Source organism: Passer domesticus, chromosome 9 (assembly GCF_036417665.1).
Source record: "Passer domesticus isolate bPasDom1 chromosome 9, bPasDom1.hap1, whole genome shotgun sequence".
Taxonomy (NCBI): Eukaryota; Metazoa; Chordata; class Aves; order Passeriformes; family Passeridae; genus Passer; species Passer domesticus.
Window position 1 is genome coordinate 40,859,732 of NC_087482.1, and position 6,328 is coordinate 40,866,059.

Below are 6,328 nucleotides of genomic sequence, written 5' to 3' on the forward strand. Positions count from 1 at the left end.
CCCTCCAGGGATGGAGTGTCCTGTGGCAGAGTGGCACATCGCTGCTTGTCTCTGCCTTGTTCTCCTGGATGGAGTGTCACTGCAGGGTGTTCCCCATTCACCTGAGCTCTCTGCAGGTCACTCTGTGCCCCGAGCAGGGCTGTGAGCACCTTCCAGCCCTGCCTCTCTCAGCACTGAGCTTCCATTACTGTTGCTCTGTGTGCCTAAGGAGATAGTCCTGCCTCTGGACCGTGGCTGTTTAGGAGGTTTTAAACATCCTCATCTGCCTCCTGCTGCAATCTTGCTCTTTTCTTCTGCCAGCCACCACATGAGGAGGTGTGATCTATTAGCACAAACCTGCACTGAACACTGTCAGCATCACCCAGGATGTGCTGTGGGCAGTTTTTCTGTGGCTTGCAGGCCTGGGACTCCTTTCTGGCAGTACAGCAGTGCTCATGGAGTGCTCTTGCAGCTCTTCATTGCCGTTCCCATGGGCTTTCCTTCTGCTTTGTTGGCTCCTGGCAGAAGATCCTTCCTCACTGGACCCCATCTGTTCAGCATCCCAGCTGAGGCAACCTTTGTTCAGGTCTGCTTCCCTGCAGATTCCCTTCTGGATGCTCCTGTTCTCCATCAGACTTTGGCAGCCTTCATCCTGATGTCATTGGGGTGGCTCCTCATCTGAAGTCATGGCTACTCTTCATTTTCTTTCCCCTGTCCTTTTACTTGCTCCCCAAGGCTCTCAAGGCATGAGATAAGGAGAAGCCAAAGAGCAAACAAAGCTACCAGTGGACTTTTATTATCCTTTTTTCCTTAGAAAAGGCACTGGGTGTTGCTCTTTGCTGTTTTCTTTGCTGTCACCCAGCTTTCCAGGGCAGTCTAACTTGGGAACAGTTCAGCAGTGTAAATAGCAAACAGGTTCATGTGCCTAAGCACTTCCAGATGCCCGAGCAGGTAATGCTTTGAAATGTGTTTTAAATGAGTGCTGAGTTTTGGCCTGCAGGATAAATGCTGGCTGGCATGACACAAATAATACCAATCTTGAAAATTATCTCAAATTATCCCCACTGGTTGTAATGGGGGTAACAGCTCAGGGACTGCCCCTCAGAGGGTGATTTCCTGCCAGGGTCCTGTAGAGCCCTGCAGTGACTGTCACTGACTTGTACCTTGAATTACCATGTCTCTGCTAATTGTCCCTGTTTCCTCAGGATGTCTAAATACAAAACTGATTTTTAATTTATTCTCTGTTCATATATCTCTGCTCAGCCATGCCCAGTCTCTGTCCTGAACTAGTCCTGAGGAGCTGAGAGCTGCATGTTGAGCACTGCTCCTGCAGAGCTTTTTCCTTTGGTTGACTTTCCTCATGCTGGGATTTTGCAGCTGGTCCCTGCAGAACAGAGGTTCTCTTTTCCCTCCTCTCCCTCTCATTACAAACCTGTGTTTTTGAGGAGGATGATGCTTGTCTTGCTTCAAGAACAGCTTTGCAAAGCAGTATTAAATCAAGATGCTTGCATATCTCCCCTACAACTCCTGTTTGTAGGCTCCAAACAGCTGAGATGGCTCCAGTACACCGAGGGACATAATTAGGACAGGTTGTGTTTTGTGTCCTTCCAGGAAGAAAATTCTTTGTAACTTCTCACACTTGAATACAGCCTGTAAACCAGAGCAGATCAAACACCACATCAAACTGATAGCAATGTGAAAATATTCTTTTTGCCTATGAGATGGTGGAGAGTGGGTGGAGGTGAAAACCTGGATTCCACTCCTGGATCCTTGAGGAGGACTTCTTGTCCTTTAGAAATCTTGGCATCAAACCCTGACTCCAATCCAATGAACTCACAAGAGACAATTTCTATAGAAATTCTTATTATCTACATGCTGAAAAAATTCCTCTCTGTGTTTATTTTCCTTTTTTTAAAAAAATTTTTCTTTTTCTGCTGAGAATGAGTATTTCATCTTCCACAGGAGAGAAATTTATGAGCAAAAACTCTGAGGTCTGTGTGTGGGATAAACCAGTGAGCTGGACCATACACTCTAGTATTGCAGAGCAAAACCAAATTGTACATCTAGTAACTGTTTACAAATGCTTGCTTCTTGGAAACTGTCTTCTGTATAGAACAAGGAATTAACCTACCAGTTTAAAATTATTGTGAGAGAGATTGCTTTGCTTTGTGCTGAGTGATAACAAACATCCAACAGAATTTTAGAGTCTTTCCTTCCTCTGGCTGTTAACATTTAAAGTTTAATACTAAAATAAAAACTTTAATTATTCTCTCTTAACTGCATTCTGTCTGCTCCCACTTTCTCCTGCAATAGCTGTAGGAGACCTTCCCTAATCTTTCCAATTAACTCGGTATTTCCTGCAAGGCTGACACTGAAGAGGGTAAGAAAGGAGTGTAAAGCGAGGAAAGACATCTGTCAACTATTGGAAATACTTTCCGTGTTAGAAATTGAAGGGAGCCCACACTGCAGCCAGATGATCTGAGGAGAACAATTGCAGCGTTGGCTTGACAAGAATGTGGGTGATTTGTTATAGCTGTCCTCACAGTAGGCACCTGGTTGTCACGTTCATATGAGAATACCTTGGAGATATGCTAAACACATATCCTGTTCCAATCAGGAGTGCTGAAGGGCCAGAGCAGGCAAGGTTTGACTTGCATTTTCTGAAAGACATAAATTATCATTTGTTCCTAAATCTCCATCTTTTCAAATTCCTTCTCATTCCTCTCCGCTGTCCCACAACTATTTCAGAGCAAGCAATGAGAGTTTGTGTGTTGGGTAGGCAAATGAAAATGTGTGTTTTACCAACTGTGGAGGCTCCTGACTGACCCTTTTTGGGAGTAAGACTGTGTGCAGAAGGGTTTTGGTTGTCTGGTTTTGCCTATGAGCTTTATGTAATAGGTCAGCAGAGACCAGTTTTGGTAGTGCTGCAGTAAAAATATGAAACACTTTCTGGAGAGGAGAAACCCTGTTTTTCAGCTGATCTGACACATAAACTCTTGGACTGTTGTTTGCTTGATTTACTTTTTGATTTACTCTGAAGTCTGAAAATGGCTCCAGTGTAGCTTGAAAACGAGCTGGAACAACAGCTGATGTTTGTGAGCCAGGACATGTAATCAGGGAAAGGCACTGCAGATTTCCAGGGCTCTCCTGCTTGTCTGCTCCTTGCCCAGCCCAAAGTAAATTAATTCTGGATGCAGAGAGTAGAACCAGCTTCATCCTTGTAAAAGAAAAAAACAAATTCACTGCGATAGTTTCTGCATCACTTGGTGTCCTCCTCCCTTCCCTGGTCTGATCAAAGCCCAGCTTGTCAGCAGTTCCTCCCCATCCCCATCTCAAATAGAAGCCTACAAAACAGTTGAGTCATGGCCCCACTAGTTTGTCATTTCACTCTTTTGTTCTCCTGCGTTTAATCTCCCTCATTGTGCCAGGCTCCAGGAAAACAGAGAAAACTTCTGTGAGCAGCTGGATTAGTTTTAAGGGCAGAGAGTATCGCAAGATCAACAACTGGAAGTTTACATTTCATGAATCACGGGATTTACCAGTCACATTGGCAATGAGCCCAATAACTCTTATTCCAAAATGGCCTGCCAGTGGAGACACCAAGGGATGGAGGCTGTTAGTAGCTGCTTTGTTATCTCTGTGATTAGTCATGACACTTGAATTGGAGGATGTTAATTTCTAACCCAAATTCACACCAGTTCTTCCTGAATTTTGGCAGTGGATGTTACTGTGGGGTAAGAAAATTAGAATTGTGGAGGTCACTGCTGCATGTTTAGGTCCACCAGATCAGCGTGTGCTCTGGATCTCATGCAAAAAGAACAGCCTTGCCTGAGGGCACAAACTGATCCAGGATAATCCCTGAAAGCACCACATCTCTGTAGTTGTGTCCTCCCCTGCTGGCTCGAGCACAGAGTGACCTTTTTAAAGTTGAAACCTTCTATAAAAACTGTTCAACATGTTCTCCTTCAAAGGGTCAAACCTCTGTCATCTTCTGGGCATTTTCCCTGGAGCTGTCTCTCTCTCTCTCTCTCTGGCATTCAAGAGCAATGGACCCAGCAAGGACAGGAACTGGTGCAAGGCTTATGTCAGTGCACTGCAGGTGACACTGAGCAGGGAACCTGCTCCAGCTCGTGCCTGGACAGGGCTCCTTGTCCAGCTTGAGTGGCAGACCTGCCCCACCACATCATTTATATTATAAATATTTAATCTCTTCCTTTGAGTGTTGCTTTCCTTCAGCCTGTTGGCCACAGTTGGTTATGCTGACCTGGACTGTTTGGTGGGACATCCTGGCCATCCCCACTTCCAGCCCCATCCTCAGGATTTAAACTCCTCCCTGCCTTGCACGCCTCCCCGAGTCCACCCTCATGACATATGTGCTATTTGCAGAAAATGTTTGTCAAGACCAGGTGGTTGAAAGTAAAAATGCCAACAGATCTGCCTTTTGTAACCGTGCAAGCAGCTTGTTAAAATTAGTCCCAGGCTAAGCTGCAGTACATCTGTGCTGTCAGCCTTCCAGAGAGCCATCGATCCCGATCCCGCCCGGCGGGAGCTGTGCTCCAACGCCCATCTGTGGGGCTGCACCAGCAGAATGACTGCTGCAGTCCTTCCCAAAGCCTTTCCCCCCTCCTCCAGCCCGCAAACCTTTGCCCAAATTTAGCCACGAGCCTCCTCTGAAATGCATAAACACTTGTGTGTCCTGAGTTTCAGATACCGGCAGGCAGAGCATCCCAAAACAAAACCTGGGAAATCTCGACGCTGGCATTTGCTTTAGAAGAATTTGTACTTGGCTGCTCTAAGAACTTTTTTGTTTTTCACTTAATTGAGCAAGGATTGTGATTTCCAGGGTTCTTTGGGGAGTGAGGTACCTAGCTGCCACTGGAGGATTTATTAAATGTGTGCCCACCTCCTATTTTCTGCTTGTAAAACTGAAAATCAAAATTCCTCCCTGCTGCCGTACAGCTGTCTATGGGAAAGCACCAAATCAGCTGGTAATTAATACCTGTCCCTGGTGTTGAGCAGGAACCATCTGTCCCCACTTTTCATGCAGCACCCAGCACCAAGAACCTTTGGAAAGTTCACCTCAGTGAGCTCAGCATGTGGGGTCGAGATGGCAGGGCTGTGCCTCAAACCTCCTCTTCCCCACAGGGGCTGCCTTTGATGCAAGTCCAAAAATACAGCTTGGATTGGCTTCTTCAGACCATCGTGCTTAACTGCTCTGTCAACATGCCCCTCTCCACAGACACATGAGCAGTTTGCATGTCTGTCCTGGAGCCAAGGGTCTTGATTTCTTCCCATCCTAACTCTGAAGATTTTTCCTGACATGCTGTAAACGATGCTGTGTTCACTCTGCCCAGCATCCCTGCTCCCACCTGCAGGTACTGGCCCCAGCCTGCTCAGCTTGGGAATTGCTGCTCCTCCTCCTGAAGCACAGAAACGTGAGGGGCTTGTTCTCCCACCACTAAAACAGAATTCCCATGAGTTTGACCAAGATTTCTCCCACCAGCAACAGACCTAGACCTAACAGTCCACGCTAGCTGGGGAAGGGGAGCACATTGCTCTGGCGTTGCCTGTCTCTGAGCACGTTTGGTGCTGACTTCCAGGCATTTTGCACACAATTCCCTGCCTGTGTGAGAGCCCAACGCTGTGCTGGAGGCCGTGAACACAGAACCTTTGTGCTGGGCTATTGTGCTTTTCCCGCGCACGGGCTCTCCGCTCGCACACGCCGTCTGGCCAGCCCTCCGAGCTGCCTCTCTCACATTCCACGCTTTCCTATGGAATTTGGATTCAAATGTGAAAACTCTCTGCCACACAATAAAAGTGGCATTTCCATGCCCTTTAGCACATCAGTCTTTTCTTGTGAATAGAGCCCTGAGTTCTTTGGCTTTCGCCGTATGGAACAATTGATCCCTTCAGTTCACTTGCCAACAGTAATCGGTTTCTTCTAGCTGTAAATTTTAGCCATTCTTTTTTTTCCTCCCCTTTTTGGGGGGCACAGGGGTGAATAAAGTAATAAAAAAAGACAGCCATAAAGTAGGCAGCTGTTACTAGCCAGACCTTAGTCTGGGAAAGAAGCAAATCAAATATCAACCTGCATCTTACCTGTTGCTGTTTGCTCACAGCTCCCAGGACAGGTTGCTCTACAATGGGTTCCACTGCCACGGTTCCTGCTTCCTCTGTAATGGCTGGTCACGTGCAGTTTTATTGTACTTAAACTACAGGAATTACCAATTTGAAGCACCCCATGGATTTTGGGTTGTTGATGAAACTTAGGTAATAGAATGTAAGTGGGCCAAGAAGTAGTAAACCAATTTTTTTAGGATGGAAAATTTGTATTAATCACTTTTCTACC